General features: G+C 41.6%; 1 long non-coding RNA gene and 1 other non-coding gene across 3 annotated transcripts; one reads left to right on the top strand and one right to left on the bottom strand.

Annotated features, from left to right (window-relative positions):
- The first annotated feature begins 4,192 nt into the window (after positions 1 to 4,192).
- LOC119826370 lies at positions 4,193 to 9,987 on the top strand. 2 transcript variants are annotated; one of them, XR_005287409.2, is made up of 3 exons: positions 4,193 to 4,353; positions 5,583 to 6,132; positions 6,669 to 9,987. It is a non-coding gene; the product is annotated as an uncharacterized LOC119826370 (long non-coding RNA). The 2 variants fall into 2 exon arrangements; XR_005287410.2 differs by having other exon boundaries at positions 5,583 to 6,594; positions 9,692 to 9,987.
- Positions 9,988 to 20,669: 10,682 nt separating this feature from the next.
- LOC119826963 lies at positions 20,670 to 20,857 on the bottom strand. The gene has a single exon (XR_005287522.1). It is a non-coding gene; the product is annotated as a U2 spliceosomal RNA (small nuclear RNA).
- Positions 20,858 to 27,641: the final 6,784 nt, after the last annotated feature.

Genomic DNA, 27,641 nt, shown 5'->3' with positions numbered 1-27,641 from the left:
TTATCATCTTTGGCCACGTGAAAAGAACCAGGGATATCCTTTGCCTTTTCCTTTCCCTAAGAGATAACACGGACATGCCAGGGCATTTTCTTCATGTCCTTGATTTCAAGGGCATTCACTTACCATAGTTTATGCAATTCTTTCAAAAGGCCACCTTGTGTAGAAGGCCACATTCTGAGCTTGTCCCATCTACAGTTCACAGTAAGTTTACAGTTTTCTGACACAGCCTCTCACAGCGAAGCAACTAAGTTTTCTTTTAATCAATGGTTTAAGACATAGATTTTTACCAACAATTTAGTCCACCGGCCTCCTTAGGGATTTTAAATGCTCATCTGAGGTGAACTTCAGCTTCCAGTAATGTGGAGGCTGTTATATCCAAATGTTTGGTCTACATTCTATTTGTGGTTTCGGAACCTTTGGTAACTGGTCAGCCTGTGGCCTATCCCTCACTTGTCTTTACTTTATAATTTCTCCTACCTCTTCTCTTCTCTGTGAGTCGCTCCCATGCGCTGACAGTAGCTTTGAGCTGCCTGGTAAACAGACACTCTGTTATGTCCTGACCTATGTTTGGAGCGCAAAGTAACAGGCACTGTGATAAATTGAATGGCATTTGCTATCTCATCCAACTCGAGTCAGTCTGTGTTGTACACAGTTGTACACATGGTCGTTGAAGAGGTTTGGGAACTGTCTCTTCAAAGCATCCAAGTGCTTGCACTTACAGGCTTTAGAGCAGCTCAAAGGCTTTGCATTCCTGCATCAGGCAGGGCTGGGTGAGACTCCCCAGGCTGCCTTTTCTGTTTGCTATCTTTGGAAATTTTGAACCTGCACTCCTCCTTTCAGCTTGTCTTATTGAATTCACATTCAGAACTCATTGCCACCATCAAGAAGGAAAAATCTGGAAAACAAAGCTGGTCTGCTATCCATCACTGCTGAGACTAGTTCGCAGGGGCCAGGAAACACCCGGAAAGGCATCTCAGGAAGCAGAAGTCAGTCCTCGGAGTCAATGCCAGGAAAGGGCTCCATGCAGAACTGCCAGTAATAAAAACACCAAAGGAATGCATGTCTTACACCTGTCCTAAATAATTTATGAACAGTTCTAAAACAGACATATTAAGATTTTAAAATATTTAATCGTCTTAAGCTAACTAATCATTCCATAAAGAAAAACACTAACCTTATGAGCATCTCCAGGCAGCAAACATAAACAACCAAGTGAGCTCCAGTTTAGTTGTATCATAATTGCCAACTAGATACTACCTACTATGTAGCTTTTAGTAAAGGACACTCCCATCCACTGGAGGCACAGGGGACCCAGCGCCATGACAACAGAGTGGAGGAATGCTATAGGAGCGGGTCCCTAGTACTGTGCATCAGATAACCACTGGCCAGTACAACGGTGGCACTTCTGCCACCTAGACGTGACTAGAAGTCACCTAGGTGACTTCTGCTGCCTAGTAGCTCAGTCTACTTCCTGGGCAGTGGGAGTACGTTCTTATCTTAGGTTCTGCGTGGGAATAAGTGCAGCCACACCAGAGAACCATCTGCTCAGTGTATAGTGATGGGAATTAGCATCTGTAGACAAGGAAAGCCAAATGAGTTGTCTCTCTCAAGCACCCTTGCCCCACAGCAGGGGTGGGGGCACCTGACGTACAAAACTGCTGAAACTAGCTTTGGTGGGATGAGGAAGCTCAGTAAACAAACGAATGCGTAGTCAGGAAACTGAGCCCAAAGAAGCCTGCTGGGAGTCAAATCTGCCTCTGCCGTTTACCAGTTCTGACCTTAGACAGTGACTTGCTCCACGATTCAGCTTCTTTACCTAGTCAATGGAAATAGGAGCATTCTACTAGGAGCTTGAAGAGCAGCTTTGAGGGTGAGTGCTTACCATATGTGATACTCACAGTGTCTCTGTCATAGCGGAACCCTTCATGGTCCTCCTCCATGCAGGCACAGGGCACACATTTCAGCATGCTTTTTATCGAACTAATAATTCACGTTACCCTCGAATTTATAGATACTAATAACTAAGGGAGGATAATGCATTTCAGTAGGCACTGCATGCTCATATTGAAGACTACTATTTTGAAAGCATGATTATTTGAAAAATGCCTGAAAGCAAGTAAAAACTATTCTCAGTTTTCATTCATTACACTTAACAGCTACAAAAATTTGCACTTTAAATTATCTAAACCATAGTCCTCAACTCCCTGAAATTATATACCTGATGATTCTAAGATACTTTAGAACATAAACTGTAGGCTGATAGCTTTCAATCATGCTTGTGTTCATAGACATAATCTTATAGATTGACTCTAACTTCCTTTTCATTTAAAATTAGCTCATCACTAACACAATTACATCAATTATTTCTGAATTGCTTTGACCGAAATTCTTAGCAGAACTTCCAGAAGGAATTATTTGTTTTGCTGACAGGTCATACGCACCATGCTCTTGGAGGAATATCATATCAGCCTAACCATGTGGTAGAGGACATTCTTTCTTTTATTGTAGACAGGAAGGTGCCAGGAAAAGACACCCCCAAGGACTTCCCACAGTGACTCGCTTCCTTCAAGAGAACCCCAGCTACCTCACTTTCAAAATTAGCATTGCTACAAGCTCAGAACCAAGGACTCCTTTGTTGGGAACAGTCATGGTCAAAAATAAAAGAACATTTCTTGTTTACAGAAATAAATCACAATTAAAAGATATTTTCACACAACAGGGCAACTTTAGTCCTACAAAGTTATTTTCACTGTAATTCCTTCCAAAAGACTCGAAGACGATTTTACAAAGAGTCCTTACGCTTGCATTTCAAAGTATATTGGCAGAGAAGTGTAAAAAGTCATCAATGCCGATTATTGAGTATCAGGAAACAGCAAATATTAGCATCTGCAGCAATGCCTTGCGAATAAATACGTGTTTCAAATGTTTGACGAGATACGTTTGAGGAGATACCAATGTCTCCGTCATGTGCGCTCCTCCGATGGAATGGCGAGGAACTACATAAGTGAAAGAGAATTTAAATTCCAGGTGACACGGTTAGGAAGCATGCATTTTTACTGTCCATCTGCTGCTCTCAAATATGCCTGGACCTGTTTCCTAGTGGCAGAAGGTGAGTCTAGGCAAAGATCTCACAATCGTCAGTGGATGGTCCCGCTGAAGACAGTAATTCTCTTTCTAAAGTAAGTGTGGTATGTTTCAATGATTGGTAATTAAGTGTATGATATTCGATTTTCTCTCTTCAATCGGATCCCTGTGAGCACTGGCTATAAAAGTGACCATTGCTTTAATAACTAGGCCACCACAAGAGCATATGAAGTCAAACTTGTCTCCTTGAAATTGGCTGCTCTCTAAATGCAGAGAACAGCAGGCTTCATCACGTACATACTTCCAATCCCATTTTCAGCTTAAGAATAATGGAGAGAAAATTAAAGAGAGCTGAAATACAGCTTAGCTGTAGAGAGCTTGCCTAACATGTACAAGGTCCTGAATTCAATACCAGCCTCACCAAACACACAATTTGACATGATCATGTAGCCTTTTTGATTTATCTACTCATACAATACTCATACAATAAATATTTGATGGTACCTACTTATAATTAATAACTTGAAATTTATTTTCTTGATTAGTAGATGAATTATCAGGAAATTTTTAATAAGTTATTTAACTTAGATGTATGGAAAGATTAAGAGACTAAAATAGCAATTAATAAAGTGCTGGGGTCAGCCTACCAGTACTAAGCCCGAGGAGTGTTCCTCCCTTCATTTAGGGTTGGTCAACTTGAAGAAAGCTAGAAAGATTGCTTGGTCAGAAGTGTTGTGTGGCTTTCCCTGAGCAGGCCTTTCATTTGCTGAGCAAAGTCCATCAGCAGGGCCTTCTGGTGAGAGGCAAAAGCCCACAAGGCCTTTGTTTTAAGCTGTGATGTTTTCATCCCAAGTCAGGAGGGTGCAGAAGAAGCTGACCACCTTGAAAATTAGCTCCTTTATTACCTAACCATGGGCCCCCTCTCCCTATCTATCTCCCTACCAGAGAGACTGTCTAACACCTCCTCTCCCAGCACGGACACCTTCTTGTGACAATCGTTTTGCATCTGGGCTTAGTGCCACCCACAGGTACACCACTGGGAGGAGAATCTCTAACAGCACACACTCAGTGCCACCCACAGGTACACCACTGGGAGGAGAATCTCTAACAGCACACACTCAGTGCCACCCACAGGTACACCACTGGGAGGAGAATCTCTAACAGCACACACTCAGCTGCACCTCTGTTAGTTTTCGGGTTGACGGTACGACGTACTGACGTCAAGAAACAGCTCTGCATGTGTGTGAAGTCCAGCTAGACAGCACCTGGGTAAGTGGGGCAAAGTGCACGCAGCTCCTCTCTGCACTGCCGTCTTTCTTACCACAGTGCCAGGGAGACCCAAGGACAGGCTTTGGGAAACCCTGCTCCGGCCTGTGTCTCCTCCAGAAAATGAACTCCCTTTCACTTCCTAAATTAATTCTAAGCTAGACTGACTGAGAAATAAAAATGAGTAAAACTGGAGAAGTGGACTCAGAAAAGTAGAGCTCTTGATGGTAAAAATAATGTCTAAGCAGATGGGAGCAAAGGTGATCTCAGACTACCTCCAAGTCTTCATGGGGAGACCTTTGGTATGAGAGACCCCATAGAAAGTGCAAGTTTAATCAATGATATTTTACCCTTAAAGAGTCAGAAAATGAGCTTGTGACTGCTGTATGTTTTGAACAGATACTGCAGTTGAGAGAGCAGGACTGCCAGTCTTCTATGCTGCACTTTTCTGACGTGACTTTGGGATTGCACTGTCCTTCAGCAAGTCTGGAGGAAAGGCTGCTGGCACAGGTCTGGACTAGGTCTGCAGGGGACAACTCAGAGAAGCCCTAGATTAGCGCTCTGCAGTGGGAGGAGAAAAACCAGCCCTAAAACAGGAAAGAGCTAATCCCTTATAACTGCTAGAAATCACAGGAATCACTCTTGGGATTTACAGCGATTAGCAGATGCAGCAGATAACTTTTTTTCCTTAAAGGGTGTGAATTTGTTTTATATTTAGACTGTTTAAGAAGACAGAAGAGAGAAATGTAAACAAACTTTATGGTAGGCTTACCATACCCTGCACTACAGGAGGGCTAGAGACTGTCCTGGGATCATTTTCACAGCCGTATTGCTGATCTCACTCAGAAAAAGTCCATTATTTAATATGGGGCAGAGTTCATTCATGAGAAATAACCATAATATGAATGGTTTACTTAAAGCAATAAATAATTATTTGTATCTATAATATGTACCTCAAACTGCATTTCTCAAAGTTTATTATAAATTGATACTCTATATTTCTGAATAAATATATAGAATAAAAGCAAGAAATAGCAAGTAAATCAATAGTCCATCGACTTGGAGTAAGTTGTTTTTATTATTATTCAAATCATATTTAACATTTTTACAGTCTCAGTAAAACATGGCACTTTCTTCAAAGCCCCAATAACGAAGATATTAATGCTCTTTATTTCTAAGAATGACAATTGGTTAAATTCATTGATGGTAACTGACAATGTTCATTATTGTAGTGCAAACAAAAGATGATTTCCTGAATTCTGATCTCGCTGGAGCATCCCTAATAAAATAAAATCTAAAAGAGAAAAGAAAGAAGTGGGATCCACAGCACACTACTGAGTCCTCACCAGAGAAGCTTCTTCCTCAAAACAAAATAAACGAAAAAATCATTTGCTTTTATTGTTATGTCTTTTGCCTGCATGAACATAATGATAGCATTTGTGGACAATCCCCTCAGAGGACAGAAGAGGGCGCTGTCCCTTGAAACTGGAATTAGACAATTGTGAGAAAGTATGTGTGTACTAGGAATCAAATCAGGGTCCTTAGCAAGAGCAACAAGTGCCCTTTAATGCTGAAGCATCTCTCCAGCCCCAGAATTTTCTTGCAAAAAGATGGCAACTAGTACAGAGAGCCACGGCTGGTCAGTGAGCAGAAAATAAGAGATGCTTGCACATTCGGCCTTAAACAGGAAATTGATATTATACCTTTTCTTCAAGCCTTAGAGATCTACATGGAAGGGCGCCAAAAAGAGCATAAGAACCAGAGCTTGTGGATGACTTCAAGGTATCTTTGTTTTCCAGACACAACAGGCACGCATATATAACTCACAGAGATTGTAGAAGCATGCACATGAGCTTCACAAACTCAAGCCAGACAAAGTCCCAGCATGGAAGAGGGGATTTGGGCATGAAGACCCATCCCTAGCTGAGGAGCTATTAGTATTTGACTGCTGCTGGAACAAGAGAGTCTGTTTTTGTTAATGGTGTGACCCCTGGTATATTAACAACATTCCAGGGCCGGGTCCTATTGTGGGGTATCCACCAGAGAAGACTCCTCAGACTTGAGTTTAAGCCAATAGAAAGTGTCTATTAGCCAGCTGGCATCTACAAGGGTTGTTCAAGTTCCCAGTGTAGCCCTGAGTCTTTCTCAGCCTTTCTTTAAGCATAAAACCATGTCCTGGGTTGACATACTTCAGTTAACAAGAACAGTTTACCAACAGTGAAACTACAGGAGCCAAAAAGCAAGGTTAGTACATTTAGAGACTTTACTAGAATTATTTACTTTGATAGATTATGTCTTTGTTTTTGTTTTTTTGGCAGGTGGTACTGTCTATGTGTGAGTTTTATGGTTTAAATGGTATAGTTCCATCATGAAGTCAGTTATACTAAGGTTTGGGGGTCTGATAACATCTGGAGCCCTATCACAGCCCCAGATGCAGACAGCCAATAAATTAGACTCAATGGGAGAGAGAAAGCGAGAGGCAGACAAAGACAGAGAGAACATAAAGTTGGATATAATCAGAGATTTTTCCCCAGCTCACCAGATCCCGAATAAGCACTCAGAGGTTTGATATTAATTACAAACTGTTTAACCTATTAGCTTAGGCTTATTATTAAATTAACTAGCTGACAAAGATTTTCTTCTGTTCCGTCTCCTCACTCAATTACCTGTGTCCTTTGCTGTACAGAAATTCACGAGGTCCTATTTATCAGTTGTTGGCCTTATTTCCCGAATGACTAGATTCCTGTTCAGAAATCCTCACCTGGACCTCTGTCTTGGAGAGTTGCTCATACTTGTTCTAGCAGCTGCAGAATTTTAAATCTTATTGTTGTTTTTCTCTTGTGGAGTTTATTTGGTGGCCGAGGGCCACATCTGGAAGAAGATGCTTGACCTCTTGGTGGTGAAGCATGATTGTGCTTGATCTGTTAGGGGGAGGGGCTGCCAGTTTTATTCCTTTCATGTCTTACATACATACATGATTTTATGTATATATTTATATCTAGTACCATCAGTGAGAGAAAACATGGTATCTGTCTTTCTGTGACTGGGCTTAATTAGTCAATACAATTATCCCCAGTTGTATCTATTTCCCCATAAACAATGCAATTTTATCTTTACACCTGAAAAAAAATAGCTGTGCACCTATACCCTATTATGTTTATCTGTTCACTGTCGGAATGTCATTTTCACTTCCTGGCTATCCTTGGAAAGACTATTACAGACGCTGGTCCATCAGTGCATAGTTATTTTACAGATGGAGGCTCAGCTGTTGATCATACCCCTGGGCACTCTTTCAGGACCCAGTTATGGGCGCTGGCCTGAGCTAGGTAACACTTGTGTGCCTTTGGAACCTGTGTCTGTTTCTCTTGACCCCCTGGCATGGTTTTGTTTTCAGGTTTCTTCCTGATGGCTGGCTGAACAGTATTCTGTAGGCCAGGTTTTAGTATACAGTCGTCTGATACTTGCTCCACATTTCCTCACAATAAAGTTCACAGAGGGTCCCAGGCTGCTAAGCTGCAGTCATAGCAAGGGTCATTTTGAAATGGCCTCCCATGGTTGCTATGGTCTTAAAGAGTACCAAGCAGAGAGTTTTCCCAGCATTCTGTTCTGCTCACACTTCTGTTGCAAACACATCTTATGCTTGGTTCTTCTGTCGTTTTCTGCTCCTTTAACTGCCCATTAATGGAAGTATAATCAGACTTTGTGAGCGTGTTCCTGCTAGCTGTTGTTGACGCTGCCTCTCCTTGGGAGTGGAAAGCAACTCAAACTCAGCCAGGCCCTCTGGAAAGGAAAGTGAGACTTTCTTGCTTTGTATCAGTCCCTATTTTATTGTATTTTTTAAGCTAAAGTTGTTTGGATGTCATCCACTTCTGATAGCTTTTATCCAAATTTCCCCATGTATTCCTTGGACACTGTGGTAGACAATAGCTGGTTGTTATTTGCCATTTACCAGTATTGCCTTTTTAAATTTTAAAAACTATTAATACATATGCATATATGTATAAACTTACATTTGTTCACAACAACAACACAGCTATTTCTCATCATAAAAATAACCTATTCTTTAAGTTCAACACACACATATATGTGTATGGAACTACCTTTATTGTTTATGCAATAATGCTTTAGATAATCAGATAGATATGGTTATGCCATCTAGAATAAACTACCTATAAGATTTATATTTAATTATCTTTATTTATAAATCACCATCCTAATAATTGTAATTCCATGTATACCTTGGCCATGGCCAAGAGTATAACCACTCATGACTGAAGCTGTTCACTGAAAATGGGAGAGGAGGAAAGGTCAAATGCTGTCAAACTTCTGGCTATGATTGTGAAGGTTCCAACGCCAATTTTTGGAGGTAGAATCCACCCTGAATGGAATTCAAATTAGAAGGAAAATGTCCACTGAAGAAAAAGCAAGAGGAAACCTCATAGTGAGCAGATTCTTTTGCACACCAAGGTGGTCCAAGAAAATCCCTTGGTGGGAAGCCATCCTAGGGGAGGGGAAGAGAAAGGAGGACCCCATCTCATCCAAAGGATCCTTTGATCTAGTGGAAGTCATGAACCAGAGATGGGGTGAAGAGCTGAGTTGGAAGAACAAGGCCAGGACCAGATGCTTTATCTCAGCAGGGGTCTGGCAGTCAGGCACATGTGACAACCTACTTCACCCTAGTTATCACTGCTACTGGATTCCTCTTCTGAAGACACTGGCTCATGACTTTATCCAGAGGAGGCCTAGAAATGCTGCCAGAATTAAAATACAGCATGCTGTTTTTTTTTTTTCCCTAGAGTAGAGTTGGAAGGGGATGTGATTGTTGTGGAGGAGGGCTCATCATCTGACTTTGTTCCTGTGGAGGTAATTGTCAGTAGGTACTGCTTGAGGAAGAGGATGTGACTGAGCTTTGTGACAGTCCACCATCACAGGTGGACTCTCCTTCATTGTTAATCTGATGATGCAGAGCATCCTCTAGTATGCTTTCTTCTCTCTTCCTTTTCCCTCCTTTATTGCCCTTCACCCTTCTTCCCCTTAGCTTCTTCCCCTTCTCTCCTTCACTTCTCTTTTCCTTTGTCTTCCTCCTTCTCTGAATTCTCTTTCCTCTCATTCTTATTTTTATTTATTGTTGACTTCTATTTTTCTGGTTCAGACGGGTTTCACCTTGTAGTCTAGACTGGCCTAGAACTCTTAAGTGACCACCCTGGGGTAGCAGGCCCTCAGTCTTGAGATAAAAGAGTGAGTTAACATGACTGGCTTACTGCATCTTCTTGTAGAAGTTTTCCCTGGCTCTCTTAACAATGGTGATTGCTGTTCACATTATTGTGCATTAATTCTGCAGGCCATTCTTCACTGATCTGAAATATCCTGGGGATCATTGTGGCTTAAGCTGCTGGCAATCTGGGTGCTTTGTTTGGGAAATCTGCTATAAACAGAGTCTTTTTAAAGACCAGCCATTCATTCTGTATGGAATGTTCAGACATCTTGTAGTCCTTTCTCTGGAAAAAGTAGTTCATCACCTTTCAATGTGGACCTCCCAGCTTCTTTTAGCTTGTCTCCAAATGTTTTGCTTCTGTCGACTCCTTTCCAGGATGATATAGGTGTGCATTTTTTTCCAGTGTCCAGAAAACTGCAGAGCAAAACAGGCTTCTAATTGAAACTCTCCATAGCATCAAAAGAACGTATAGTCTAATCTTCACACAACAGTGCCATCCCCTGCACATTCTCCCACAACCAGCACCAGCAGAATTCTGGGGGCAACCCCGAGTTCGTTGCTGTGCAGTGGCAGGCTACTGAGTAGGTTGCCTGAGCATCCATTGCCAGGCAGGACACAACAGAGAGCACAGAATACACAGCATCACCTTCAGAACTGAGCACACTGGATGATGGTGATTGGGAGGACTAGTAAGGAGTATATGCTGTAGGGTCTCTGGGGCCTGTGTGACTCGTGTGACCTGTGGACCTGTGGACCTGTGGACCTGTGGACCTGTGGATCTGTGGACCTGTGGATCTGTGGACCTGTGGACCTGTGGACCTGTGGGACCTGTGGACCTGTGGACTTGTGGACCTGTGGACCTGTGGACCTGTGGATCTGTGGACCTGTGGACCTGTGGACCTGTGGGACCTGTGGACCTGTGGACTTGTGGACCTGTGGACCTGTGGACCTGTGGGATCTGAGAGACCTGTGGACCTGTGGATCTGTGGACCTGTGGACCTGTGGACCTGTGGACCTGTGGACCTGTGGGACCTGTGGACCTGTGGATCTGTGGACCTGTGGACCTGTGGACCTGTGGAATCTGAAAGACCTGTGGACCTGTGGACCTGTGGGACCTGGGAGCTGTGGAATCTCTGGAACTTGTGGAATCTGTGGGACTTGTGGGACATAGACTCACAGGCCTGAGACTGGAGCTGCCTAGGGAATTCCACTCTTTTGAAAATGCTCCTCTGTTAGACTTTTCAGCTTGAGATGGCACAGATCTGAATTTTCCACAAAGATTCCAGAGCTTCAACCTTCTCTTACCACCCTTTCTTTGTATTTCTGATGCTTTGACCTCCTAGAGCTTTCTGGCCCTGCAAGGGCCACCATTCCCACTCGCATTGGATTCTTAGAGAAGGTGGAGATGTTGCTAATCTACTGCCTACCTTATGCTACACACACACACACACACACACACACACACACACACACACACACACCTCAGCAAGTAGCCTCTGTATTAGGACCTTAGTATTCTGCCCTAGGGCAGGACTGTGACATGTTAGACCATTGCAGCATCAGAGTCCTCTGGAATCATCCAAACAGTCCCAAACAGAAGCCAGTCCCCTGTGCCCTCCTGAAACCACAAGGAAGGCTACTGCCCACACTTCCTCCACCTCTCAGCTGCCAGGCTCCCGTGCCTTCCATTGGGCTCTTCATTATGTACCATGTGTTCTACCTACATGGAAGGATTAACATCTTCCTGCCTCATCTAAGTGCTTTACTGTTCTTGAATAAAACAAATCTCACAAATGTTTACAAGGCAGGTTGTGGTGCATCATGGGAAGAAGGGAGGCTTAATCACTGTATGTATTGAATATTCTGTGACAAGGCTGTTATGGGAAAGTAACATCTGTCTTCAAAATCTTCCATAGAAAATTAAAAATAATTTACTGAATAATTTCCTGGATGGAGTAGAATTCTGTGGTCAGAAGAGGCTTTCTGCTACATTCCAAAGTACTTCTTGTGGGGTTGATGACATAGCACAGCAGGTGAAGGTGAGTTAGATGAAATAAAAAAAGTCATGAAACAAAGCATGACATGGCATGAACCCTATACTGATCACATAATGAAATTAGCCAAGAATCTCATCTGAAATAGAGATACAACTTATTCATTGTGAAGTCAAATCTGTCTTTATTTCTGTTATTGATAACATTACTTTGAAAAGTTACTTAGGAACTTGCTCTGAAATTTAGGGCAAATTAAAATATGGACCAGATAGGTAGCTCAACAGTTACCAGTGCTCACTGCTCCTCCCAAAGACCTTAATTCAAAATTCTTTGCACCCATGTCAGGCAGTTCACACCCCTCTGATGTCCTCTTCTGGTTTCCATGTGCACCAGGCATTCATGTGATCAACAGACACCCATGCAGATAAAATACCCATTCAAAGAAAATAATAAATTAGAAAAAGAAAGAAAGAGAAGGAGGAGGAGGAGGAAGAGGAGGAGAAGAAGGAGAAGAGGAGGAGGAGAAAGAGGAGTTGACTATCATCTTATCTTTTCAAGAATGAAATACAGAGACAGAATGAAGCTGGATTTAATAATTAGCTGTAAATGAAGATGAACAGCATACCTAGATTTCCCCACTGTTTTGGTTACTGTTCTGTTGCTGCAAAGAGACACCATGACCATGGCAACTCATTAAAGAAAGCATTTAACTGGGGCTTGCTTTATGTTTCAGATGTTTAGTCCATTTTCATCATGGTAGGGAGCATGGTGGCACACAGGTGCTGGAGAAGAAGCCAAGAATTCTATATCTGGATTCAGAAGTAGAAATGTGACACACTTCCTTTAACAAGGTCACATAACTCCAACAAGGTCATATCCCCTAATAATCCTTCTCAAGGAGTGCCATTCCCTGATGACTAAACATTCAAATATACTAGCCTATGGGGGCCATTCTTATTCAAACCACCACATTCATCAAATCCAAGTAACTTTGTTATTCCTCATCAAGTACAAATATATCAAATAAAAATAATCAATGCAAACATGTTTTAAGGTAATTAAACTGCATGATTTTGAGTGAGCAAGTGGAAGAATAAGATAATCTGCCTCTAATTAGCACCAGAGTCCTCTTCTACCTGAACAGAAGGTTCAGTGAAGCTCAGTTTCATACTGAAGGGATTTCAAACAGAATTTCATTTGTTCTCTTTCAGGAAAAATACAGAAAAAATGAAATTAGGATAGGGTTGGCTTCTGGCCACAAACTTGGAAACAGACACAAACGCCTGCTATTCTTACATTACTAACGTGTAACAGTGAGGTTACTGTTCTCACGACTTCAAAAGATTTAAGAAGAAAATGACAATAATATTAGAGCAGACTCTACATGTAAAAACAGTGTAAAGCCACGATGACGAAAACACATGAGTAAAAAGTCGATCCTTGCTAGGATTGTCTTTCCTCCTTCACTCCTCTCCTGTTCTGAGACATAGTCCCATGTAGCCCAGGATGGTCTTGAATTTGCAAAATTTTGGGTTAATTGTCAAGTCCTGGGAGAGGTAGCTGTATCATTTGTTTCCCATTCTTTACATAATGGGAAAGGCCAGGGCTTGTCTCAAGTCCTGGCTAGAGAAGTCTGTAAGGCTGAGTCATCTCAGCTAGCCACTTCGAAATTATCCTGAGCAGTGTGTAGTCCAAAACTGATCTGTAGGTGGTTCTTTTCAGCTTAGTGGTGTTATCGTAGTCCTGGTGGAATCATCATTGTTGGGGGGTTCATCCTCCTTTTGGAGACTTTAAATATCACTGTTAGGCATGGTCTTGGTTCATTGCAGAAACCTTAAACATTTTAAATGCCATGTGCAGCAGAACTAAAAGAGGTTAAAGGATCAATATCTGTTATTTACATCCAGAGTGCAAGAACTTATTTTCTACCTGATACTCAAACCTAAAATCATGTACACCATTCAAGATGAAGCCTTTTTCTAGAATTAGTTAGTACTTTATATGACCATTAGAATAAAAACTATAAATATACATTTTTTAGTCTGACAAATTTTTAGATAATATTTATACCTCAAGAAAAGCTTCAAAGACTCAAAATAGAACCAAAGGATTATGAGATTAGTGGCAATATAATAGTCCTTTAATTTTGTTTTTCTTCTGTCCCATATCAGAAGGTTCTTTGTAATTGGAGACTACACTTTTGGTTTCTGGCTGCTCAGACCCGAATAATCACAAAGAAACTATATTAATTATGACTCTGTTTGGCCAGTGCCTCAGGGATATTCCCAATTAGGTCTTACATCTTAAATTAACCCATATCTATTAATCTATATATCGCCATGAGACTGGCTTACTGGTAATGTTGTGGCATCTTTCTCCTTCAGTGGGTACATGGCATCTCCTTGTTTCTGCCTACTCTCTTTCTATATCTCTGTTCGGATTTCATGCCTGGCTCTACTCTGCTAAGCCACTGGCTGAAACAGCTTTATTCATCAATGAGTAAAAGCAAGGACTTCTCACATCACCTCCTCTTTTCTGTCTAATTAAAAAGGAAAGTTTTAACTTTAACATAGTAGAATTATATATAACAAAACAGTTATCAAGCAAGAATTATAATTACAATATTTAGTCTATTTGTATTAGGCAAAATTAAAGAAAATACTCTATCATCTATCTTAACTTTGTGAGTCTAAAGTTTTGTTTCTAATTTATCTTTTATTATAAACTAAGGAAACCTACAACTATCTGTCTTCAACTCCATAAAATATTCCAGAAGAATGTAATATAACCTAGTGAAAAAAGGGAGGAGCATTGTAAGCAATTTTCAAAGATCTAGAAGTGACAGAAACAACTCATTGCCTGAACAGTCACCAAAATTCTTTTCTAATCTTGGGGCATCCATCTTCAGTCTATAGGCCCAGAATATCTGGCAGACTTTTCAGTGAAGCAGGAAATATATAAATCTGTTCTGCTTTGCACTGGTAAAGTTCATCAGTTTCTTCTGTGTCCTGCAGAATGTCTGACAGACTCTTTCATGAAGCAGGAACCCTAAAGGACTCTCTCATCTTCTTTTGGCAATTTCAGCAGTCATATTTCCGTGGGTCCTGCATGTCTAGTTCATACAGTAGAGCATCTAGCAGTCCAGGCAATAACAGTTTCTTGCCCAAATGGCTAGCTTTGTCACACAGAAGGCAAATTCCATAACAAGCTTCTTCAATTCCCATCAAACTTTCTGAAGTAATTAGTGCTGCCAGAAGCAGACAAATCTGACTGTTGAGAAAAGTCTAAGTTTTTAAAACCTGTAAAATGCCATATTCAGTAGGTATTTGAAATGTTGAAGATTATCTATCTAACTGAAATACATCTTTGTATATCTAGAAAACCTAACCAACATGACTACAAGTTTGACTATTATGAATGACTATTAATCTGTACTTTGTAATTATACACTACATTTTTCAACAAGCTGTATAAACATAATACATTAAACAAAAATAGAGCTATACGTTTAACAAAACTGACCTTAAATTTGTATCAATAAACCAAAGTCATTTATCATTTGTATATAGGAGGGTTACTGATTTTTTTTTTTTTTTTTTTGGTTTTTCGAGACAGGGTTTCCCTGTAGTTTCTAGAGCCTGACCTGGAACTAGCTCTTGTAGACCAGGCTGGCCTCGAGTTAATCTTGTATCCAGCCACATTACAGAAGGTATCTATCAGCTGTAGGAGTTACTAGGTAAAGATTTTGGGGTCAGTTTTACATACTATCGTATCATCTGCAAATAGCAAAAGTTTTATTCTTCCTTTCCAAGTTGTGTCCCCTTTGTCTCCTTTTGCTGTCTTATTGCTCACGCTATAAATACATAAATATAGTACTTCAAGTACTATATTAATAGATATGGAGTGTACAGCCTTGTTTTGTTCTTGATTTTAGTGGAATTGCTTTGAGTTTCTGTTTAATTTGATATTGGCTGTCAATTTGCTGAAAATTGCTTTTATTATGTTTAGATATGTTCCTTGTATCCCTAATCTCTCCAAGACCTTTATCATGAAGGGGTGTTGGATTTTGTTGAATGCTTTTTTAGCATTTAATGCGATGATCATGTGTTTTTTTTCCTTTCATTTTGTTTATATGGTAGATTACATTCACATATTTTCATATTTTGAACTGTTCCTGCATTTCTGGGCTGAAGCCTGCTTTATCACGGTGAATGATTTTTTTGTTGTGTTTTTGGATTTGATTTCCCATTAATAAATTGAGTGTTTTTGCATCAATCTTCAGGAGGGAGATTGGTCCAGAGTTCTCTTTCTTTGTTGCATCTGTGTGTGGTTTGGGTATCAGGGAAACTACAGTCTCATAAAAAGAGTTCGGCAGAATAGAATTCTGTTTCTATTGTGTGGAACAATTTGAAGAGTATTGGCATTAGCTCTTCTTTGAAATTCTAGTAAAACTCTACACTGAAACCACCCGGTGCTGGTTTTTGTTTTCTGGTTGGTAGAGTTTTAATGGCTGCTTCTATTTTCTTTGGGGTTATAGGCCTATTTAAATTGTTAATCTGGTCTTGATTTAATTTTGGTTTGTGGTATCTATCCAGAAAATTGTCCATTTCTTTTAAATTTTCTAATTTCGTAGAGTAAATGTTTTTGAAGTATGGCCTGATGATTCTCTGGATTTTCTCAGTGTTTGTTGTTATGTTCTCCTTTCATTTCTGAATTTGTTAGTTTGAATATTCTTTCTCTGCCTTTTGGTTAGTTTGGATAAGGGTTTGTCTATCTTGTTGATTTTCTCAAAGAACAAAGTCTTTGTTTCACTGTATCATTCTCTTTGTTTTATATCATCATATAAAACTGCTTTTGGGGGTTGGGGATTTAGCTCATCTGTAGAGCGCTTGCCTAGCAAGCACAAGGCCCTGGGTTCGGTCCTCAGTATCAAAACAAAACAAAACAAAACAAAAACAACAAACAAACAAACAATAACAAACAAAAATCCAAACCAAAAAACAAACAAAACCCCCAAGAAAACAAAAAATGACTTTGGGTAATTGTTATCAGCACTGTAAGCCATGGTATAATCTTCCATATAAGTACAGGACCGACAAAAATCTCACCAGCTGTGTGAATGGGTTTGGAGGAGGGCAGAGACTGGCATCTAGTTAAAGGATTTGCTACAGCTGCTCAGGTCAGATCTCAGAGGGATAATGAAGACCATGGCAGGGGGAGAAAGATGCAGTGCAGAAACATAAAATGAAATAGCCAATTTTTAGCAGTATAGTGCTTTTCTCTTCTGATAATCTATCCAGAAATTAAATCAGCACTGCCATCTATTGGTGGATTTCTTTCCCAATATAGTACTTCCCTGCATTTTACAAGACAGTAGGTAGTACTTTAATTAAATCCCACTCTGTTTCTTTTAAGAAAATCATCCCAGCCACTTGAGAGGTTGATACATGCTCAGAGTAGGGAGGCATTTACTGAAATTGTAACTACCTGTGTGTGTGTGTGTGTGTGTGTGTGTGTGTGTGTGTTCATTCTTGTTTCTTCAATATCCTGGCTCAAAACTATGGGTAGGATGCGCCGGAATAAACTTCTTCCATAGTTACAAATGTTTCTTCCCTCCTACTTCCTTTAATTATGCTTCTTAGTCACGGCAGAATCCTAGCAATGATGGAACCATGTCGGAGACTGAGCATGTAGGAGTTCACAGCTGTTTACAAGTGGGCTTTTTATTATCCTGACATAATTATTCTTAAAATTGCCTCTACGGTGGTACCTGCCAGTAATCCCAGCCCTTGGGAGGTAGAAGCAGGAAGAACAGTAGTTCAAAGTCATCCTTAGCTACAGGAAGAATTAAAGGCCAGCCTGGACAAACAAACAAACAAACAAACAAACAAAAACCAAACCCACAATACCAGCAACCCCCCCTCCCTCTGTATTCACATAGCTACTTGGTATAGAGTTTTCGTCTCTGTATGGATATATATATATCTCTGCTAGTCAGCTTTGTGTTGCTTTATGAAATACTTGACTACTTATTAGGCAAACAGAAGTTCATCTAGGCTTACAGTTTTTCAGCCCAAGGTCAAAGGGTCCTATACAAGGGGTGCACTGTGGTTTGCACGCTGGCACAAGTGCTCACATCTAGAGTCAGGACAGTGAGAAGGAGACAGACAGACAGACAGAGAGAGGAAAAGACTGGGACAGATACTTAGCCCCTCACTTTCTAAAAGTTTATGGCATCTTCCAATATTTTCGCCACCACAGAGATCAAGTTGCAATCAATAAGCACAGTTCACCTAAGGAGAAAAGTGTTGCATTTATATACTGGAAGATATATACTGGCTTCAAATACAGAGGAAGTATGTTAAGAAATGCTGTAGCATGAATTCTAGTTGGTTTTGACAATAAAAACCCGAGAGATCAGAGAAGCAGAGCAATCAGCCACTAGTTCTTTACCTCCATGAAATCCTCAGACCGAATGGGATATCCTGTCTCTACAAGTTCTCAGACTGAATGCGGTCCCTATGAAACCTCAGGCTGCACTGAGCTCCTTGGCTTCCTCTCTCTGCCCCAGTCATATCCCTTCCTGTCTCCACCTCCCTAGTGCTAGGATTAAAGGAGCATGATCCCAAGTGCTGGGATCAAAGATGTGAGCTGTGTTTCTCTTTTAGACTGATTCAATCTCGGTATAGCCCAGGGTAGTCTTGAACTCACAGAGGTCAGTCTGTTTCTGTCTCGGTAGTGCTGGGATTAGAGGTGTGTGTCACCAATATTTGGCCTCTATGGCTAGCTAGTATGGCTAGCTCCACACTCTGATCTTCAGACAAGCTTTATTTGTTAAAGAACAAAATATCACCACAGAATGCTGAACTGGGAGACAGTAATTTGGTATCTTTGCCCCCAAATGCATTTCATTTATATATTATGAACAGGATATCTTCTTTATCTGAAATCTATTAAGAGGGAGATAGGGGCAGAGAGAAAGAGTGTGTTGCCATGAAATCTGAAGGCAACATGCAGGCACGCCTGAACTGTTTGAATGGGGCGACGATAATCTGGAGTCCCGTAGAAATGGGAGACGGGGTGTGGCAGCAAAAGCAGCTCCCGGGAAGAAAGGAGTTCTAGAGCCCAAGTCCCACTTCCTGTTTGTGCAGTCTGGAAACTCATTTGAAGACCCTGGTCAGCTGTCACGATAAAGTCTCAATTTTCTTAACTGACATGACTTAGCAGTCCTGAAGTTGATGGAGAAATTTACACTTATAATTTGGCAGCAATCTCTTCTGATGGTCAGAATGCTCCATTGTGGTTAAAAGTTTAGTTACATAAACGGCCAAGGTGGAAACAGGCATGGTGATGTGGGCCTTTGATCCTAGCTCACCAGAGGCAGATGGAGGCAGATCTCTGTGCGTGCATGCAAGGGCAGTCTTTAAGCTCCAGGCGAGCCAGGGTCTCAAACAACCTAAGGCACCAGGGCACCTCACACTTGTGCAGAAACATGAGTCTACATCCTGAGAAGAGCTCAGCTTCATTATAATATTAGTATTGGGATTTTGTTGTCCCCCGCCCCTTGTAGGCTTCATTAGAGACTGATTGAAAGAAACGCTACAAAGGTGTCTGTTTCATCATGGTTTGTGAGGGGAAAACAGTTACCTTACCCCCATAACTGTGCCACCTACCTCCCGAATATTCACGAAAAACTTTAAACACCATAGTACAGTGTAATGTACCCCCCTCCCACATACAGATTATCCCATCCAGTCTCTCACTATGGTGTTTGTTTTGCTTGGAATTGCTTTGTTAAATAAGTTCCCACTTAACCTGTTAGGACTAGATTGTTTTCTTTAAGACAAGAACAGAGAGCCCGCTGCACCACACTTGTGTTCAGCATCAGTGACAGCTTGAGCTGCTGCACCCGGATCAGTGACCTCTGAACTGTGTCTACAGAGAAGGAGCAGCTGTACTCAGCGCTACCTCCTGTCAGTTTGTGGACAGATGATGTGCCTCGGAGAAAGTGAAATCCATGCTAAGGTAGAACATGAATATATCCAAAAGGACAAAATACTAAGAGGCAAAATACAAGCAGGTCTAAGAGGATGGGCACTAACAAAGTAATTCCTGTGGGTAAACTGGCATAAGAAGCATTTCAGGACAAATTTGAATTCATTCTGAGGCTCAAAAGTTTCAATACAAACTCTGATGGAAAAGTTGGCGACTTTGTAATAGACAGACAAGGTCTAGTGTGGTGGTTTGAATGGGAATGAAGACTTTCTTTTACAGTACTTTCCAGTCATCATGGTGTCTCTTCACAGCACTACAACAGTGGCTGAGACAGAAGCGGGCACCAGGAGCTGGGGTCCTGCTGTGGATTTCCTGACCATGCTGTTTGATGGAATAATATGGAAGACTTTGGCACTTTGAGCTAGAAAACCAGCTGGACACCGTAAAAGGGTGCTTAATGGGCTTTCCTAGAAGGAGCATGGAAGACAGTCTGAGGGAGATTTGAACCTGGGGACTCAGCTCAGGAAGTTCCAGAGGCAAAGAAAATTAGTAAGAGACCCTTCCTGTTATTGAAAGGCATGAGTGAGAAGGAAACACGGAACACGCAACAAACCTGCTTAGGAGTTTATGAGAGGGGCCGTGTACAGGCCTGGGGAATCAGTGTGCAGAGAGAGAGAGAGAGAGAGAGAGAGAGAGAGAGAGAGGGAGGGAGGGAGGGAGAGAGAGAGGGAGAGAGAGAGAGACAGACAGAGACAGAGAGAGGGAGGGAGGGAGGGAGGGAGGGAGGGGGAGAGAGAGAGAGAGAGAGAGAGAGAGAGAGAGAGAGAGAGAGAGAGAGAGAATGTCCAGCTTTTGAAAAGCTGCCTAGGGCATGTGTACAGGGGGTTGGCGTGACTATGTCATACGCAGATGACGCAGATGATGGGCTCACTCATGCACGCAAGGGCTTAGCTGAGTCATAGTGGACGCAACCATGCATGCGCGAACATGGGTCTGGCGGGGCTCTTTAACATTCAGGCACTTTTGCCTGAGGGCTTTGTCTGAACGTGCATGGCTCTATAACCCAGAAGTGTAGCCTTATTTGTGGCTGAATAATTAGTTATATTTGGAAAGAATGTGGTTGCTTTCTCCCTTGTCCTGCAAAACCAGGTCGATGTGTGGAGTGGACGGAGCAAGCTCCTATTTCAACTCCTAATTCCAAAAATCTATTTAATATATAGTCCTCAGATAGAGGACGTATCAGATATTAAGCTGATAAGAACAGATACTACACTTGATCTTAGCCAAAAGGCCGAGAAGTGATCTTCCCTTGTCCTGAAAATTTAACTGAGGCTAAATTGATGAGCTGTGGATCCACGGCTTTGGTAGAGGAGATTTCACGAGAGCCCAGTATCGCCTGTGTCGGGTGGTTATTAGTCACTCTTAGACAGATCTCCAGTGAAAAGGAGCAAGGGGGGCAAGGAGAAATACACAAGGTACAGTGTGAGGAGAAAAAGAGGAGGACAGAAAGCTTAAAGAAAAGCCTGACGCTAAGTGGATGTAGGGAGTGGTGACCTCAGGGCAAGACCTTACCCAGCTCAGCTTGTGCGAAGAATTAATGGAAACTCAGGCAGGGAGGGTAACCATTAACAACAGAAAGCTGGTGCAAATACAATCGAAAGCAGCAGCCAAGTTCCAGTCCCAGCAAACAGCAGAACTTGGCGTCTCTGGCCACTGGGCACATGGTTCTGGATGGAGTCATGGAAAAAGAAAAGGGGGAGGCATATGCTAATTATACATGAAAATGTGCTGCATTATAACATTTTCATATATATCATATTTACCTCCAATTCTTCTCTCTCGTCCTCTTCTCTTTCCCGCTGAACCTATTCCTCTTCCAAACTAATATTCCTTTTATCTTCATATGGTTTGTTTTGTTTTGGTAAATCAACGAGTTTAATTAGGGTTACTTATGTGAGTGTGGATGAGGGGTATTTACAGGAACATGGGCAACTTACCAGTGGCTCCATCACTGCAACTGTCTCCCTCTGCACCAACAACCATCCACTTGGGAGAACAGAGGCTTCCTAAACCCCTCTCCCATTCCTGACAAAATGTTGATGGGTCCAAGCTTGTGAAGTTCTTACACAGGTAATCAAAGATGCTGTGCCATGCCCTGGGCTTAGATCCTAGACTCTCAAAGTGGGAAAGAACTTGCTGAACACAGACATCCAGCTCTCTGTACTTCCTGGTGGTAGATGTGACCCGAGCAGCTGCCGCAGGCTCCTGCCTTGACTTCCCTGCCCTGATGGATTGAACCCATGAACCATGAACTCAACAAATTCTTTCTCTCAGTTCATCACAGCAACAGGAGAAGCGTCTAAGAGAGGGGGCTTCCGGCAAAGGAAGTAGCCTGTGAAAGCCATCATCCCTGAGCGATCTACTAAGCGGAGATGCTTTGGCGTCTGCTCTTCCCAGCTCTCAGCTGTGATCTGAATACTTTTCTAATGCACTAACCTTGACTAGACAAAATTCACTCATGTGTTACTATGTCACAAAATGATAGGTTTTTTTCCCCTAGAAAATAAAATACCATTTCTGGATTAATAATATTTAAAATATGTCCTTCATTTGTTTTGTCCATGTATTCGGTTCCTTTGTTTGGCAGAGTTCTGCCAAGTGCGTGTTACCTACCCACTACAGATTACAAAGTCCCTGCTGGGTATGTACTGAATCGTCTTTGGTGTAGTTTGTCCTAATTTTTGTGTAGAACAGTTACTTTATGACAACATTGTGCATGCTCTTTGTGAAATTCAGAGGGAAAGCCAGATTCAGTAAATTATGGTTTGAAAAATATTAAAATAAGTAGCTACTGTTGAAGTGATAGTGGGGCCTTGGGTCCCTTTATAGTCATCTTCCCCCCACCCCATTCTAGTTTACTGTGTGTCAGAACACGGTCCAAGAATGGAGTCATGTCAGGAGATTTCGGAGTGTTTGTAAGAAATTTTCAAGTAACCAAGAGTCATGAAATCAGTTTTTTCAAAAACACAAACTGTTTTTAGATTATGGTTTTGTGCCCCTCCCAGGTGTGGCAGATGGGCGTGAGTTCTCTTCAGATCACTCATTATTACTGGCTATTGTAACCCTGTTTATATGCCCTTCTGGAAAAACATATTTTTGCTGTGTTGGTCTCAGCTGCCACCTGCGGCTTGCCCTCGTGGCTAGACAGCTTACTCACACGACTCTTCTTGGCCTCAGAGTAAAAGTTGCCTGCTGCTCTGAACGCTGTTGATTATTTTAAGAGACTTTAGTCCACTTCATTTTCTGGCTTCCCTTTCCTAGGTCCCATGGCTCTAAGAGTAGTGAACAATTGGGAACCCATATTCTATTTGGTTTTTAATGATAGGATTCCCCCTGACTTTAAATAGTTTCTAAAGAAAATGCTTTATTTAAAAAAGATAGAGATCTCATTGGTGGCACACACCTTTAGTTCCAGCACTCATTAGGCAGAATTAGCAGGCACATTTCTGAGTTCAAGGACACCCACGTCTACAGAGTGAGTTGCAGGACAGCCAGGGTTATATAGAGAAACTCTGTCTCAAAATAAATAAATAAATAAATAAATAAATAAATAAATAAATAAAATTAACCTAAAAGTAGGGGTTATCTGCCATTCAGTATGCCATGAAAAAGACCCACATTATCTATGAAACTATATGCAGCATTAATACTAGTTTGCTAAAGGAAATATGATAATTTATAAGTATGTCAATAACTTAAGTTATAAATAACCTCTCACTTTCCACCTTATTTTTCTTTTCTCTATTATACAAATATTTAAATTACATCTACAACATATGTTGAAAACTCTGAGGAGCTGATAGATGGAAAAGAGAAGAAAATTAAACGCATTTTTAAAAAACTTAAAACCTATAAAATTTAAACTGGAAAAATAATACAAAGTACATGTTGATGCCTTATTTCATGTGGAATTATCTGACACTGATCCTTCCTGCTGATATCTCCCAGAGAAGATCCAGGTCAGGCAAGAACTACCTAGACACCTTCCCTACTAGGAGGTGAAGGCTCTTTGCACTGATGATGCAGTCTGCTGGAGAGCAGGGATGTAGAACAGGGCTTTCCATCTGACCACTGCACTTGAGCATCCTGCTTCCTATTACTGTGCCCACATACATGAGGGAATCCATCTGAAAAGAAGACACGTCTGTTTACCTGGGTTGTGGAAGTTTCTTGCCTGTTCTTGAAGGCCTGAAGTGGGGCAGTGCATTACAGGGGAAGCATGTGGCCAGGGAAGCTGCTAATTTCCTGTTCATGGAGGCCTGAGAGAGAGGAAGAGGAGCCAGAGTGTCAATATTCCACTCTTGAATGAGCCTCTAGCGACCTGCTGCTTTCTACCGGGACCCACCTCCTAGTGGTTTACCACTTCCTGATGTCATACAGGGCAGATTTAAGTCTTCAATGCATGGGCTTTGTGGGATGCTCAAGGTAAAAACTATAGCAAGCATATACAAACAAATAAAAATTCCATGAACATTACTATGAATTTTAATTCTATTCAAAATAGGGAAGTAGGAATATGGATGTAGCCCAGTGATAAGATAAAGCGTGAGATAGGCTTTGGGTTTAAAGCCCAGAACAGCAAAAAGAGAAGGGAAATCTATGATATAGTAAAGGAAAGAGAAGATATTTTAAAATTCTATTTGTAGGAAAATGTTTTATGACCTGGCCTGCATGACTCTGGGATTTACCTGACAGAGGAAATAAAGAAAGGGCAGAGACAGACACATGTAGAGAAAAGCTGTCATTACATGTGCTGTGTTCTCTGATAGAGACACAGTAGCACTGCTGATCGAGGTGGCAGGTTATCATAGATAGCTAAAGAAAGAGGTGAGCGCCGGGCGGTGGTGGCGCACGCCTTTAATCCCAGCACTCGGGAGGCAGAGGCAGGCGGATCTCTGTGAGTTCGAGACCAGCCTAGTCTACAAGAGCTAGTTCCAGGACAGGCTCTAAAGCTGCAGAGAAACCCTGTCTCGAAAAACCAAAAAAAAAAAAAAAAAAAAAAAAAAAGAAAGAGGTGAGCTTATTATATACAAATGAAAGAGAAGGAGGTGGCTGTGGCTGGTAGTTTCTGCACACACTGGTTCTAGCTGTTCAGAATGTACTCCTAGGTGAAGTCCTTGATACTGCCCCAAGCCCAACTTCCGGAAGGCTTTACAATTCATACGGGGCAGAGGCATTGGGGTTGCTCAAGTCAACGATATTCATGCACACAGGACTTCATTTGCTCCCCAGAGTCATATGATTCTGTTTACACATTAATATTATGCAGCATTCTGGTTAGTAAACAATCTCGCAACTTAGTGGGTGTGCATGTGTACATGCAGTATTCTGTGAACAAAGACATGAGACAAGTTGTGAATGACATTATCATTAAGCATATGTAAGGGAATTCAACTCATTAGCGGAGGGCAGAGTGTAATGGGTCATGCCACTAGAGCGGAGCTGTATGTGTATAGCTTTACTACTGTTTAGAGAGACTGTTTCTTCACAGTATGACTTTATCTTCTTGGAAGTAATCCTAACTTTTTTTTTTTTCTAAACTGGCCTGATCCACAAACTTTTAATAAAATCAAGGAGGTCTGAAATACTAACAGATAACTTCAAATCCATACCGCTAGCTGGCCTGAAACAGGACCCTCATTTATCTTGCTCAGTAGATTGACCTTGGAAGAGACACAAAGATGATCACATTTTTTAAAAATATTAGACCAAGAAACTATTTTCCTAGCTTGCTTTCTTCTGCTGTTATAAAGATCATAGCAAAAGCAACTTGGGGAAGAACAAATTTATTTGGCTCATACCTCTTGAGTCAGGTACTATTGAGGAAAGCCAACACAGGAACCTCGAAGCAAGTACTGAAGCAGAAGCCATGGAGGAGCACAACTCAGAGGCATGTTCAGCTTTCTTCCTTTTTCAACCCATGATCATTTGCCCAGGGGTGGAACTACCCACAATAAACTGGGCCCTCCCACATCCATTATGAATCAGGAAAATAATTTGCCTACATGTCAATCTGATGGAGGTAATTCCTCAGTTGACTTGCATCTTCTCTAATGACTCAAGCTCGCGTCCTGTTGACAAACCAACCAGCACAACTGGCTTTCTTTCATAGTGCCAGAAGATGCTCTCCAGGCTGCTGGGGAAAAGAGATATCAATGGTCTTAACTGTCACCTGCCCCTGGAGGCTTCAAACCAACCTATCAGGGACGAAGCACCCACAGGTGCAATAGTGATACAGCAATTATGGAGCAATTAGCCATACTCTGAATGGATCTGAGCCCTTCTCCACAGGAGGTCATTTCATGTCAAGTACTATGATCCTAATCAAAATTCCATGGCTGTCCCGGGATGTCATAGGTCATAATGTAGAAACTCCTATTGCTATTTGCTAAATGGTCTAGTTGCCAAATTGCTTTTTAATAACCACGTTCACATCCATAGACCTAGGCTGTTCGCAACCTTAGTCCGAGAAACTTCTGCAGGTGTAGGAGTCAATGCTGAGAGGCATACTGCTGCATTTCCTGAGAAAAAGAGGCTGGGAGCTTGGTTCTAAATAAGACGCCTTTTCTCAAGGGAGCCACTCCCCATTGTCACAACAACTCAGGACACAACTCAGAAGAGGAGTAAGAGCCAGGTGAAGGAGAGGAGTTCTGTGAAATGCACGCTTTTGGACCTCACGTGATTGACTCAATCATGAACTCACAGCAGTCTGCATGTGATGTGCACAAGATCAATCTAGCCCAAATCCCTGGAAGCGCTATTGGCCGTGGATAGCTACCAGGGAAGGAAAGACGCCCCACCCCCCAGCTCTTGATAGATTTCTCATAGTCCAGTGGACAGCCACACAGCCATCACTACTTGGATTTGTTGTGTTCTTGGGCTTTTGGGGGATTTCAGGGAAGTTGGGGAAGGGAGATGGGGAGTGGGTATGACTATTTTGCATTGGATACATGTATGAAATTTTTAATAAGAAAATGTAATATTAAGAATACTAATGTTAATATCACCATTACTTTTGAGTGGGGCTGTGTATGTAGTTTATAGATAGAGCATTTGTCTAGCATATAGAAGGCCCTAGGTTTGATCTTTAGCACAGGAGAGAAAAATGGAAAAGACCTAGGAATGGATTTTTCCCTCTATTTTTTTCTTTTAGAGTTTCGGTTTTGGCCTGTCAAATTCAGTGTATTAAATTTGTGAGCATAATTTGCAATGGTGAATAAGGAGTGTGAAGCGCTTCATTGGGTGTGTTTTACTTGTTACATGGGATTCTGCTTGTCTTCCGTGTCAATCTTCTGATGAACCCTTGACCACAATAGCGAAGTGGTTCAGGCACCGCTGACTTCTGTTTCCCTGAAGGAGTCACAGCCTGTCTTTGTCATCTTGATTTTACCACGCAGAGAACAAATGCACTTACTATGTTGACTGAATTCACTGATTTCTTTCTGCATTTTCCAAGGGAGGCCCCATAGCTGGCCTGGCAGTTATCAGTGATCAGGCTCTTTGTTGTGTCTTGTCACGTTGTTCCAACCAGGTCCCAGCCCGCAGACCACTGGTGCTAAGAGTGTGGAGGAATGTAACTTGTTTTATTTAGTAGATAATTTAGAAGAAAACAAATGGCTTGATTTTGTGGTATCCACTAGCAATCCTATCACTAAGGATTCGAGGCAGGAGAATTACAAATTCAAAGCTGACCCTGATTACTTAGTGTGAGTCTGTTGTACAAAAGAAGAAACCTTGAGCATTAGGGCTTTAAAAACATATTTTGAAATGTACACTTCAAAGTTTGAATTATTTCCTGCATGCATTATTTCTGTAGTTCTGAAGCTCAGAAGGCTGACATGGGAGCATTTCCATGACTTCAAGGCTACCCCAGGCTACCTATTGAGCTGCAGTCTATCCCCAAGTAGAGAGCGAGACCCTGCCTACCAAACATGCAGATAGAATTACTAAAACGTGAGTTATTGCCTTGGTTACTGTTCTGTTACTGTGACGATTTGCCACGACCAAGGCAACTTTTAAAGGGAAGC

The sequence above is a fragment of the Arvicola amphibius genome, chromosome 11 (assembly GCF_903992535.2).
Source record: "Arvicola amphibius chromosome 11, mArvAmp1.2, whole genome shotgun sequence".
NCBI classification, from domain to species: domain Eukaryota; kingdom Metazoa; phylum Chordata; class Mammalia; order Rodentia; family Cricetidae; genus Arvicola; species Arvicola amphibius.
Note: the sequence above shows the minus strand (reverse complement) of the source record. Positions and strands in the feature narration are given on the sequence as shown.